General features: G+C 39.9%; 1 non-coding gene across 1 annotated transcript; it reads right to left on the bottom strand.

Moving 5' to 3' along the window:
• Positions 1-1,661: 1,661 nt before the first annotated feature.
• Positions 1,662-1,802, bottom strand: LOC129782016 (U4 spliceosomal RNA). Its single transcript, XR_008744306.1, has one exon. It is a non-coding gene; the product is annotated as a U4 spliceosomal RNA (small nuclear RNA).
• Positions 1,803-14,830: the final 13,028 nt, after the last annotated feature.

The raw sequence follows: 14,830 nt of genomic DNA, 5'->3' as shown, positions 1-14,830 counted from the left end.
CCCCGCTTACTCTTCGGTTCACAGAATTATCCTACAGATTTCTCATCCGTTGCAAGATCATGAATCCATTGGTGATTGATAACTTCGAAAATCTACTCCAACTGATTCCTCAGTCAAGTTTTATGTCTTTATACCATGAGTACCTTACCCATGAAGTGCACCCTTCACCAGGCATCTCCAACCAAGTTTGCTTCCCACACTTTTGCAATTCCTCTGTCATTTTTGATCTGTCCATGAGACAAAAAATCCATGGAATCCAAGATCATCTACGCTCCAATGTTATTCCGTCGATACTTTCGAAAAAATATGGGAAAGTTAGATCTGATAAAATGTTCTTTACTGACGGTTCATTCATAAACGGGTCCACTGGCTTCAGCATCTTCAATGAAAATTCCAGTGCCTCTTTCAAAATCAAAGATCCTTGTTCCGTGTATGTAACACTTGTAATACTAACCAGGAGCCAACCGCGAGTAATCGGTTACATATTACTAACATAGATAATAAGAAAAACTGTCAAAATATTGAACTCCCGGTCCCGTCAGGCTAAAACCATATGAGTTTTAATAAAAATATATATTTTGGAAAAAAATTACAAAACAGGAAATTTTAATTAAATACTTATGGTATGTTTATCCAAATAAGCTATATAAATTGAATTTACCTGTTACCTGTACTGCCGTAATCTCGCAAAGTGACGCAAGCGCCAACATTGACATTTTACGTTTTTTGTTATAGATCGATAAAGAATACCAAATCCTTCCAAACAATTGTGAAAATTTACAGAAATGTGAAAAAATGACCCCGTAAAAGCTAGAAAACGGAGTGGCGCAAGCGCCATTTCCCCTATGATGTGACGTAATTTGATAGTGATGCGATGTGATTTTTTTATCTGTTCTGATAGACGGGCAGGGACAGCAAATTTCACATGACAACATCTTCCGTAATGAACGTTTAGCATAATAAAAGTCACATGCCTTCTTTCTTGTAAAAATAAAACACTCTTCCGAAGAGCTTGTCCTGCCAAATATTTTAATCAAAAACAGCCCATCCCCATATAATTTTACTTTTATAATAGCAATTTTGTTTCAGAATTACAAATCATGTACTAAGAAGCTCACAAAACCACGTACTTTAAATTCATAAAATCAAACTCATCTTAAAGTAAAGTTTATGCTAGATTGAAGTGTATTGCTGTTCTCACATATAGCTCATAAAGATTAGAACTAAATAGTTCAAACTCATTAATTTAATTGTTGATTACAAGGATTCCCTAATATGTAGTGTCTTTTTTCTGCAGGCATCAAGGGACAAAGCTTCTTGACGATGTTTACTTTCCTCGTCTGTTCAATTCCTCTTTCGGATAAATTGAAGCCGAGTGTTAATTGAAGGGTAAATGTCGGATTTGGTGAACAGCTGCACTCTTCTAAATGCTCCAAACGAAACGAAACGCATCTTGTAACAAAACTCAAATATTTTCAAAAATCAAGCCGATGGCAATGTTTTTCCATCAACAATACACATTTTGTACAGATCAGATTTTCGTAACGTACGCGTATGCTGATTATACATGCAATTTAACAAAAAGTCCCGTACTGAAAATTCTTACCTCTGGTGCTTGCGTCAGTTTGCGAGATTACGGCAGTGTAGTAAACGGCAAGCCGTTATTTGGAAAAAGTCGGGATGGTTTTGAACCTATTTTCACAAAGGTGGTTCTAAACCGACCCCCAGGTTTTTCTTTCAACTAGCAATAATCGCAGCTCGGATGTACCTCATTGGTTACGATATCGCCACTGCGCAAAGCTTACCCCCAGGTTTAACATCGTAATTATTTAACACGTTCACTCTGGCGCCTGTCATCACTGGCTCGCACACGCCTGGCTCATCGAGCGGCGCCCACTGCCGACAGAACGCATTTGATTTTGCTATCAGAAACATTTGATTGACTAACTTATGTTTGCGTGTTGACGTTGATGTTTGCGTGTGAATTTTTATGTGCACTTTCTTTATCTAACTCCACACTCATAGCTCTAAGGCAAAGTTCTTTCCATTCGAACATTATCTGCCTCTCGATTAACCCTTTCGTTACGAGCGTCGTCTATAGACGACATCCGCACGACGGGCTGTGTGTACGAGCGTCGTCTTTAGACGACATGAAATTCAAACTGCTCTTCGATCACACCATCGCGATGTGCATACTTTTCGGCGCAGTGCTCCGTACAGGGGTAGCACTTCGGCGGAGAACACTGCCGTAATGAAAGGGTTAAATCCTATCTGCTCACTACAAAATTTTCTTTTCTTTTTTCATTATTCTTCGTGCACCCGTAGATGTATGCTAACACTATCATTCCCGATCGTATTGTGGGATTTTATGGTCTTTTAGATCCGTTTTTTACGAACCGGAAGTCACCATCCTCGTTTCAAAAATGACAGCGGAATACCATCCTCGTTTCAAAATTGACACCCAAATCGCATGGGCTTTCCATATTTTTTGTCATTCAATACTAATATCAGCAAACCGGAAGTCGGAACAAGATTAGATTCTATATTCTGGATTCTACGTTCATCTACTGTTGACAAATCATAGAACGAAGTTCATTTGGATGTTTTGAAACGGAACTGTAATCAATTCAATTAATAATTAATGTTCAACAGTCCGAAACTTTGAATAATATGTTATATAACTTGCTTTGTGAGAAACATTTGAACTTTTCTCACGGAGATTCGGCAGTAAGTCGGGTCTCTTACATGGGACTCCCCCAGGGCTCATGTTTAAGCCCCCTTTTGTACAACTTCTATGTAAGCGACATCGACAATTGCCTTACACAAAATTGCAGCCTAAGGCAACTAGCAGATGATGGAGTGGTGTCTGTCGTAGGATCAAACGAATCCGACCTGCAAGAACCCTTACAAGATACTTTGAACAATTTTTCAACCTGGGCCATTGGGCTAGGGATCGAATTCTCCACGGAGAAAACAGAGATGGTGGTTTTTTCTAGGAAGCATAGACCAGCAAAACCAAAGCTTCAACTTTTGGGTAAACCGATCACTCATGCTATGTCATTCAAGTATCTTGGGGTCTGGTTCGACTCTAAATATACTTGGGGGGCCCATATTAGGTATCTGAGTAAAAAATGTCAACAAAGAATAAACTTTCTCCGTACAATTACCGGCACCTGGTGGGGAGCCCATCCCGAAGATCTTATAATGTTGTATCGAACAACTATTCTCTCAGTGTTGGAGTATGGCAGTTTCTGTTTTCAATCAGCTGCCAGAAACACAACTCATTAAACTCGAGCGAATTCAGTATATCTGTCTCCGTATTGCGTTGGGATGTATGCCCTCAACGCATAGCATGAGTCTCGAGGTTTTGGCAGGCCTACTCCCACTAAAAGATCGCTTCAATTTAATATCTCTTCGGTTCTTTATCCGGTGTAAGATCATGAACCCATTGGTGATCGGAAATTTTGAGCGGCTGATCGAGTTAAATTTTCACTCTGGATTCATGAGTTCATATCGAGGATCGCTCCAACGATCTTCGATGCAAAGTATGGGGGTATCAATTTTGATAATATGTACTTTACTGATGGGTCTTCTATGAATGAGTCCACAGGATTTGGAGTGTTCAACGAATTTTTTAGCAGCTCCCACAATCTTCAGAATCCTTGCTCAGTGTATATTGCTGAATTGGCAGCAATACACTGGGCGCTGGATAGCGTCGCCTCACGACCTGTTGAACACTATTACATTGTAACGGATAGTCTTAGCTCTGTCGAAGCTATCCGTTCAGTGAGGCCAGAAAAGCACTCGCCGTACTTCCTTGAGAGAATACGAGAAATTTGGAGTGCTTTATCCAGACGCTGTTATGTCATTACCTTTATCTGGGTCCCTTAACATTGCTCCATTCCGGGTAATGAGAGGGCTGACTCATTGGCAAAGGTAGGTACAATTGAAGGCGATATTTATCAGCGTCAAATCGCCTTCAATGATATTTATTCTTTAGTCCGCAAAAATACCATCGCTAACTGGCAACGCGAGTGGAATGAAGATGAATTGGGCCGGTGGTTTCACTCGATTATCCCTAAGGTTAGCCTCAAACCGAAGTCTGGAATTGTGTCGGGACTTTATTCGCACCATCTCCCGACTCATGTCCAATCACCGTTCGTTAGATGCACTACTTATCCGTTTCAATCTTGCCAGCAGCAATCTCTGCGTTTGTGGTCAAGGTTATCACGACATCGAACACGTTGTTTGGTCGTGCGAAGAGTATCTTGTTGCCAGATCGAATTTAGAAAACTCCCTTCGGGCCCGAGGAAGACAGCCCAATATGCCGGTGAGAGATGTGTTGGCTCGGTTAGACCTTGATTACATGTCCCATATATATGTTTTTCTTAAAGCTATCGATTTTCGTGTGTGATTGTCCCTATATCCTTATACCCTTCTCCCCTTCCTTTACGGGTAGTTCGTCTCCTTGCTATAACTAGTAGAATAAGTTGAAATGTAAATACACTATAGATATGCGAATAGATTAAAGAATTGAGTGTTCTTCAACATTGTTACAATTTCCTTATATCCCATCCTTCTCCTAAAAATATGTCATCCTTCTAATCTCGAGTACACCGCGAGTAATCGGTTTTCCACCTTACTAACCATAGATGTAAGAAAATTGTTTATATATATATATATATATATATATATATATATATATATTTATATATATATATATATATATATATATAAGTTATCAACATCCCCTTTCCCAAAGGATAACTCAACAAGCACATTCACATTTCCATCATTCAACCAACGCACCAAGTAATGTTGACGAATCACGTCATCCATCATTATCCACGAATATCCGAAACCGCTGATCAACCAAACATCAACATTTGCATCATTTACCCTTACTTACGAATCAGCAAAACCACGCCATCCAACATCATCATCCAGCCCTTATTTATCACCAAAAAGAGAATATGTTTATAAATAAACTGCCACCAGCGCATCGAAAGAAGATAACAGCGCATCATCATCCAGCCCTTATTCATCACCAATAGGAGAAGATGTTTATAAACAAAATGCCACCACATCGAAAGAAGATAACAGCGCATCATCATCCAGCCCTTATTCATCATCAAAAGGAGAAGTTGTTTATAAACAAAACGCCACCAGCGCATCGAAGGAAGATAACGGCGCATCCAGCATCATAGGAAACCAAGGCCACGATTATTTCACGGAATGCTTTCATAGACAAATTGATAGGTATTTAAGGAGAGTTCAGACAGGAATAAAATCAGTTTTAATTGTGAATTCAAAGATTTTTAAAAATTCGCTCAAATCCGAAACTCGGATAACTTATATATATATATATATATATATATATATATATATATATATATATATATATATATATATATATATATATATATATATATATATATATATATATATATATATATATATATATATATATATATATATATATATATATATATATATATATATATATATATATATATATATATATAGTTTTGAAATTATATTTAAGAATTCAGCTCCTTTAAACTTAAGTAACTGAGCCTGTAAAAATAAACGATGTGTAGTTTGTAGTGAGTCAAAATGTTGCCACGTAACGCTGGAATACTTTTCGTGACGTGACAACAACTTCTGGAGTGAGTTGATACTCCTCTATTTGTGAACCGAACTTAACCAAATTTTGTGGGTTGTTCACCCTCACTGTTTGCTCAGGGAACCCAAGTATAACATAGTTTAAACTTAGGTTTATCCGATAAACTAAAAAAGCTCTATTTTTGTGACGTGACAACGCATCAAAATACCTATTTTCCAAATGCTTGTTTCTCATAATTTACAAGAATAAACCTTGGTCTACCCACGGCTCTTCAAACAAGTATTTAATTATCCATTCAATGGAATGGATAATTCAATGAAATTCGATGGAATATTGGAGTTTGGTTAAGCGAGTGCAGAGATATCTCAAGAAAGAAATTAACAATAGTGTAAACCTAAAATATTTCAAATATAATTATGCAGTTTTCTAAACTCGCCTTTCTCAAAGGCTGGTGTATAGAAATCAAATTCTTTTTGAAGAATTTATGCTATAACTAGTCCTTATCCAAATAACGTTTTCAATTTTCTCCAAAAACTAGAATGGAAATTTGGTTCTGGTTGGTGCATAACCTCATGGAATGGATCACCACTGCATTTGAGTGCAACTGCAAAATAAAACATCCGCTTGCGAGTGATATGTTTTGAAATATCTTTGCATTAGCTTTCGTAGGGGACCTCCGACGCCAAGTCGGTTGGTCATCTTTTTTGACAGATGAAAAATGTCTTCCACGCCCCTTTCATTTCCGAGGGCCAAATTACCGAAGTGACTTTCCGTTTATCTCTCTCTACCCAGGCCCAGGTTATGCTTCAGCCATCGGAGCTGCTTATACAGCAGCTTCCCATCAGGATTAATGTTTTTGTTTCGAAACCTAAAATCATAAAACCATTCGACGAATTTCGCGAAATGGATGCTATAATTTCCAATCACCATAAATTTGACTGCAGACTGCGCTGATGGTTTATTGCGTGTGTTGTTGTTTTGTTCTTATTTCCCCTGGTTTCATCCTCCGAGGAATTAGAATCCGTTCCCAAGTGATACGATCTCGGCCCGATCTTCGATCGGTCAGGTACCGGATGACTTTACACTTCGGAGCGGACTTAGTTTTCCCAACATTAGACGAACCAGAGAGTCCTTGAAAAGCTTTCTGTTGGCCGCAACAAATCATTACGAGAAGTACCGATTGTTCGCACCTCCCGCTGATTCCGGCCCGAGATAGCTGCCGTAATTATCAGTCATTTTCCCGCGCACGATCAAAACATATGTGCACACTGCAAGAGGATGATAATGTTTTGTTTGGGAGAAAACAACTCAAGTCATGACTCTACGGAATGTCCGTTGCCCGGCCCGTCATCGAGCGCCATCCCGGAGTGATGCTGGCGGGATGGGATAAGCCACACGGCTTTTGAAAGTAGACAAAATTGGACCAGGATCCTGCTGGGATCGATAATGAAAACATTGCCCCGAAAGGTGGTTCAAAGCGGTTTTTGCCGACTTCTTGCTCGTCTGCTCTCGGTGTGTTCGTGTGTGTGCGCGCGGAGATAATTATTCAACGTTACTTTATGATTTCCATGGCTCTGATGCTGATCATTTGAATAATAGAACTGGGTGAGCAAGAAATATTCTGTCATTCCAACACTCCTCCGAATAAAACAGGTTGACGAACTTTTTTTTCCAATAATCTTCCAACATCCCACTAAACAGTAGATTATTTGTAAAATATTACTCTAGATTAGAACAAACCCTCTCCTGCTGGCAAAATTATTAGACAAACGTTAGCCACGTGCATTATTCATCAATTTCAATAAAAACGCGTGCATCACTTCCTCGTTAGGGAGAGAGGAGACTTTTTCAACTCAGTATTCCTTCGTCAAGACAATACATACTTTCACTTGCATTTTGGATGTCCCTCAGCGGGGTGCGTCACCCCTCGCTTTTTTATGAGTTTACGTTCTTTATTTTATCAATATCATTGTTTTAGGTAGAACAACTTCCGGATTCCCGTGATTTCGACGTGTGCCACTTTCTGGCTTAGGTTGCGATTCATTCACATAAAATAACCCCGAATGACGCAAGATTGGTGAGGCTGGATGCGGATGGTCGCATGGCGAGGGATTGATCGGGAGTTGACTGTATCAGTTTGGTGAGGTGATTCTTTTACCGTTCTCATTTCGTTTTCTCCATCCACTACAAATTATTATTGAGTAAGTGAAAGGACGAATAAATTTGATTCTAATCCTGTGATATTGTGATTCGATGTCATCACCTTGTTTATGCTCGCAACAGTGGGAATTCATTAGCAGGATATTGAACGAATATGATACGATAAAATCTTCTGTCGTTTTACGCCAATTTTGTTTTATTGCTTTCTCTTTGGGATCACAACCTTTTGTGTGACTTTTATTATTTAAGAATATAACATTGAAATTTGGTGACATGATGGAGTCAGTAAAACTGCCATTATTAATATGAAACATGTTTTATTTGCATTAATTTTCATCAGCATTTGCTCCAGCTCCAGCTCCAGCTCTGAACAAAAAAAAAAGAATAATCTGTTATTTCATTTTTCATTTACCAATTTTTTATGCATACAAACGATTTCAACCCTTCCGGATATCCAAAACAAAAAAAAACCAATAGATTCTTAATCAGTACACCGCTATGATATGAACCTCGGACAAGTCAATGTCTTCAGCCAAAATGACGGAAATACATTTACAGCTTTAGATGAACTCCTTCGTATTACTTGTGTTCATGTTCTTAGTAGAGATTCCGATCCCAAATAACAAGTTAGAAGCAAGCTCAAACACGAAATTCGGTCACGGAAACCACAAAACCAATACTTATCCTTTGAATATTTCGTAGAACTGTAACTTGCAAAATATGATACTATGCTTTTTTTTTAATTACACATAGACCACAATTGATAATATTTTTTTTGTTGAAATCAACAATAAGTGAAATCATTAGCGGCATTACATAAATTGTTCATAGAAAATTAAGCGCCCCTCTTTCCCGATTTTCTCTCATTTTCAGAGATGCGAATTTAGTGATTTTTTTTCTCTCTGAAACATTTCCTTTTATTAACATTCGTAATGAAATAACAACGATTCGTAATGAGTTAGTTATATTTTTTTTGTGAAATTCAAGAAAAAAATCAACTTTTACTTAAGGTGTCCGTCTTTACCACCCTTCCCCTGGGTGAATCTAGCACTCGAAGAAAACGCCGGGTGAAGCACATCGAGAGCCTTGAAACTTTAATTAAGAAGACGGTGAAGTGAAGGCATTGTGGAGGATTGTTTCAGCATCAGGTGTTACCCGTTAAGCCATTTTCAAGCAAGCATGCGTTGGGAATGAATCAAAAGCAAGGAACTAGGATTTCTTTTGATTTGATGCAAAGGGACATTGAGAGTCGTTCTTTCATCTGAGAAGTACTGCTCCAGCGGCTGAAAACGAAGCGTTTTCTTCTTCGCATCATGAAGGATGATGGCAAACGAACTTTGTAACCTAAACCAACCCAAAAAAGGAAGTCATGAGAGGAACAGAAAAAGATAATGTTGCCAAATCCGTTAAAACCCACTTGGAAATACACGAATTTCATGCCACCTCGTCTTAGGAGTTGGAAGCACCATCTCAGATAGCAGAGAAACATTGTGGGTGTAAAGACATGAGTCATTTAAGCAACTCTGCATACTTGAAATATTCGAAAAAGAATTAGACTACTTTTTGGAAAAAGCCAAATTTTTATTCTTAATTTTTTACAAAAATTTATAACTTGAAAACCTACCAAATTCTTGTAAAATGAAAAATGAAATGAAATGTAGGAAATTGTTTAAATTTTTACAAAAAAAAATACCACAAATTTCTTTGAAAAAAATTTTGATGACAAAATTGTTATTTTCAAAATTACAATTCATTTTTCTCAAAAAAGTATTTTTTTAAATTTCCAAAAAAAAAAAAAAAAAAAAATATATATATATATATATATATATATATATATAATTGGTAAATGAGGGAGGGTGTAAATAATTGGTAAATGAAAAATGAAATAACAGATTATTCTTTTTTTTTTGTTCAGAGCTGGAGCTGGAGCTGGAGCAAATGCTGATGAAAATTAATGCAAATAAAACATGTTTCATATTAATAATGGCAGTTTTACTGCCATTTATATATATATATATATATATATATATATATATATATATATATATATATATATATATATATATATATATACAGTCATATATAGCCCCTAAAATTTCCAACAAGTGGTCCATACATCGGAAGATGGGCACTTTCACAGGGAAATAGTTTTTCGGACAACAACTTTTTCATGTTTTCTTTAAAAAAAACTTATCTTGATTTTATTAAGATAGCGATATAGTGTATTCGACAAAGTTTTAGATCTTATTAAAATATGAACTTTTATCGAAGACATCAACTTCCTATTTTTTAGTTTTTTGGAGTATAAGTCATTTTTGTATGAAGACTCCTTTTTTTTTTAAATCGTTTATTTTTACAGGCTCAGTTACATAGGTTTAAAGGAGCCGAACTCCTGACTGTATTGTTACTAGTATATATATACATTTTCCTTAATTCTAATGTTAATAATATAGGAAACCGATTACTCGCGGTCAACTCGAGTTTAGAAGGGTGACATATTTTCTTCAGGAAAAGGAGGGGATATGAGGATATGTTGACAATGATCACACTCACACTCTCAATCACACTCATCACACTCAATTCTTAAACCTATGTTATATCTAATATGTATTTACATTTCATCTTATTCTTAAGAAGGGATCCGATCTCTCACAAAGGAAAAGGAAAAGGAAAAACAAAGGGTATAAGGACAATCACACACGAAGATCGATAGCTTTAAGGAATACATATATTTGGGACATGTAATCAAGGTCTAACCGAGCCAACACGTCTCTCACCGGCACCATGGGCTGCCTTCCTCGGGCCCGAAGGGTGACTACTAAATTCGATCTGGCGACAAGATACAGCTCGCACGACCAAACAACGTGCTCGATGTCGTGGTAACCTTGGCCACAAACACAAAGATTGTTGTCGGCAAGATTAATACGAAAGAGTAGCGCATCTAACGAACAGTGATTGGACATGAGTCGGGAGAAGGTGCGAATAAAGTCCCGACTCAAGTCCAGACTTTTGAACCATGGTTTGAGGCTAACCTTAGGGATAATCGAGTGGAGCCACCGGCCCAATTCATCTTCGTTCCATTTGCGTTGCCAGCTAACTATGGTATTTTTGCGGACTAAAGAATAAAATTCATTGAAGGCGATTTGACGCTGATAAATATCGCCTTCAATTGCACCTACCTTTGCTAATGAGTCAACCCTCTCATTACCCAGAATTGAGCAATGTGAAGGGACCCAGACAAAGGTAATGACATAACAGCGTCTGGATAAAGCACTCAAAATTTCTCGTATTCTCTCAAGGAAGTACGGCGAGTGCTTTTCCAGCCTCACTGAACGGATAGCTTCGACAGAGCTAAGACTATCCGTTACAATGTAATAGTGTTCAACAGGTCGTGAGGCGACGCTGTCCAGCGCCCAGTGTATTGCTGCCAATTCAGCTATATACACTGAGCAAGGATTCTGAAGATTGTGGGAGCTGCTAAAAAATTCGTTGAACACTCCAAATCCTGTGGACTCATTCATAGAAGACCCATCAGTAAAGTACATATTATCAAAATTGATACCCCCATACTTTGCATCGAAGATCGTTGGAGCGATCCTCGATCGTTGATAATCTGAATATCCATGGATATCTTGCTTCATGGACAGATCAAAATGCACAGAGGAATTGATGTAGTCAGGAAAACAAACACGGTTGGGAATATACGAAGAAGGACCAACCTGCATGGAGATGAATTCATGATATGAGCTCATGAATCCAGAATGAAAATTTAGCTCGATCAGCAAAATTTCCGATCACCAATGGGGTCATAACCTTACCCGGATGAAGAACCGAAGAGATAATAAATTGAAGCGATCTTTTAGTGGGAGTAGGCCTACCAAAACCTCGAGACTCATGGTATGCGTTGAGGGCATACATCCCAACGCGATACGGAGACAAAGATACTGAATTCGCTCGAGTTTAATGAGGTGTGTTTTGGCAGCTGATTGAAAACAGAAACTGCCATACTCCATCACTGAGAGAATAGTTGTTCGATACAACATTATAAGATCTTCGGGATGGGCTCCCCACCAGGTGCCGGTAATTGTACGGAGAAAGTTTATTCTTTGTTGGCATTTTTTACTCAGATACCTAATATGGGCCCCCAAGTACATTTGGAGTCGAACCAGACCCCAAGATACTTGAATGACATAGCATGAGTGATCGGTTTACCCAAAAGTTGAAGCTTTGGTTTTGCTGGTTTATGCTTCCTAGAAAAAACCACCATCTCTGTTTTCTCCGTGGAGAACTCGATCCCTAGCCCAATGGTCCAGGTTGAAAAATTGTTCAAAGTATCTTGTAAGGATTCTTGCAGGTCGGATTCGTTTGATCCTACGACAGACACCACTCCATCATCTGCAAGTTGTCTTAGGCTGCAATTTTGTGTAAGGCAATTGTCAATGTCGCTTACGTAGAAGTTGTACAAAAGGGGGCTTAAACATGAGCCCTGGGGGAGTCCCATGTAAGAGACCCGACTTACTGCCGAATCTCCGTGAGAAAAGTTCAAATGTTTCTCACAAAGCAAGTTATATAACATATTATTCAATAGAGGCGGCAGACCCCGAGATTGTAATTTGTCTGACAAAACCTCTATTGAAACAGAATCAAAGCCCCCCTTCATGTCCAAGAATACTGAAGCCATTTGTTTTTTTTCGGCGTAAGCCATTTGAATTTCTGAAGAAAGCAACGCAAGACAATCATTCGTCCTCTTGCCCCTGCGGAACCCATATTGTGTATCTGAGAGTAGGCCATTCGTTTCAACCCATCGATCAAGGCGAAACAAGATCATTTTCTCCAACAATTTCCGTATACAAGACAGCATTGCTATTGGGCGGTACGAATTGAAGTCGGACGCGGGTTTTCCGGGTTTTTGAATAGCTATAACTCGTACTTGTCTCCAATCATCTGGAACAATATTATGCTCCAGAAACCGATTGAATAAGTTCAACAAGCGATGTTTCGCCACATCAGGGAGATTTTTCAGCAAGTTGAACTTAATTCTATCCGATCCCGGAGCAGAATTGTTACATGAAAGGAGAGCAAGAGAGAATTCTACCATCGAAAACTCGGAATCAAGATCGCACCTATCTTGTGGTATATCTCGAATAATTCTTTGCACTGGAGCGGAATCGGGACAAACCTTTCGTGCAAAATTAAAAATCCATCGATGTGAATATTCCTCGCTTTCATTGGATGAAGAGCGATTTCTCATGTTTCGAGCCACTTTCCATAATTTTTTCATTGACGTTTCTCGTGATAAACCTCCCACGAAATTTCGCCAATAAGCACGTTTTTTCCCTTTGATCAAGTTTTTAAATTGATTTTCAAGGTCCAAATACTTCTGAAAATTTTCAGGGGTTCCACGTTTCCGAAAAGCTTTAAATGCATTCGATTTATCTCCATAAAGCTTGGAACACTGGCCATCCCACCATGGATTGGGAGGCCTTCGACGAATAGTGGAACCTGGGATGGGTTTCGTTTGAGCGCGAAACGCGCTGTCATAGATCAAACGAGAAATGAAGTTATACTCCTCCAATGGAGGCAAACCATCTCTGGAATTGATGGCTAGAGCAATCGCGTCCGCATATTTTTTCCAGTCAATGTGTCTTGTGAGGTCGTATGCCATGTTTATTGATTCAGAATTTGGTTCTCAAATGGGGATCAACACTAGGGTAGGAGCCTACCTGTTGGTCTCAAATGTTCCTATCTCACGCCTCCACGAAGATCATATGACGACATTTTTAGATCGGGCGTGAACTGGAAACACACACCTGGTCTTGGCTCCGAGAACGGGTGTCGAAAGTGGCTAAGTGAGGGGGTGCGAGCGAGTCAGAGCGCTATATCTCTCCCGGGGAAGGCCTCCCGGGTCATGGAGGCCTTGCCAACCCGCTGTCTCCCGGGCAAAGGAGATACACCCAGACAATGGAGCTACGTTCACGAAGAGTAATTAGAATGCGATCACCCGAGGAGGGTCCCCGAACTGGAGCTGGTCCTGGAACGGGCGTAAGAGCGAGCGGCCAGCGGCTGGAGGGCGATGTGCAAGAGCGGGCCACCAGCCGGGTCCAACCCGAAGAGCTACCGCCACACGGAAACAGCAGCCATCGACATCACCCAAGAAACGCTGCGCCTACGAGACGTGTTGCGACTGCCAGACGACAGTCGTCCACACTTGTGGGTACCACTAGGCGCCGGATCATGTGGACACACGAAATGAATGAATTCGTGATCCGCGCCTATTACATCTGCACTGCTTTGGAGATGGACATGAGCGGTCGCCCTCGAATACTAACAATGTTCGAGGAAGCGTATCCAGAGTTCGTCGGGAGGCTTGATCAGAACGCGATGAACGCGAGGCGTAGAGCGATAGTACGCAACAACATGCTCTCCCAAACGCAAATCGACGAGATCAAGCAGCAGGTGCAGAGAGAAATAAGCTCCAGGAACAACAGAGCAAGCGATGTGTCGAGACGAAGTTCAGTACGGCTGAGCAATTCATTCGCGAGTGGGGCACGCGAATCAGCACCAGTGGAGGCCACAGTACAACAACCCCCTGAGCCGGAAGACCCACAGCCAGATCAACAACTACTACGCGATCTGGTCTTCCACTACGACGAGGCGATCTCACAGTTCCGCGACACAGACCCATTGTCGCGCCCCAGGATCCCGAAGTTGCAGCATTCCCGCAGGCTGACAAGTGCAGTAAAGCTCATGAACGAGCACGTTCTTCCGCTGCACTTGGTTGATGCTGAGAACATGGAGGAGCTGCAACTGAAAGTTTACTGTGCTGCTGTGGCGACCGCCAAAAGTTTAGGATACCGTATTAGGCCAAGAGGCGGACTGCTCCAACATCTCCGTGAAAGGCGTGAGCCTCCATGGCGAAGGAGATTGGAGCAACGGATCCTAAACAAGCGCGCCGCAATTGGAAGACTGATGGCGTACAAAAGAGGTAGCAGATCGGCGAAATTATGTCGCCAAGTTGCTGTGATCGTGCGACCTACTGAACTT

The sequence above is a fragment of the Toxorhynchites rutilus genome, unplaced genomic scaffold (genome assembly GCF_029784135.1).
Source record: "Toxorhynchites rutilus septentrionalis strain SRP unplaced genomic scaffold, ASM2978413v1 HiC_scaffold_34, whole genome shotgun sequence".
Taxonomy (NCBI): domain Eukaryota; kingdom Metazoa; phylum Arthropoda; class Insecta; order Diptera; family Culicidae; genus Toxorhynchites; species Toxorhynchites rutilus.
Note: the sequence above shows the minus strand (reverse complement) of the source record. Positions and strands in the feature narration are given on the sequence as shown.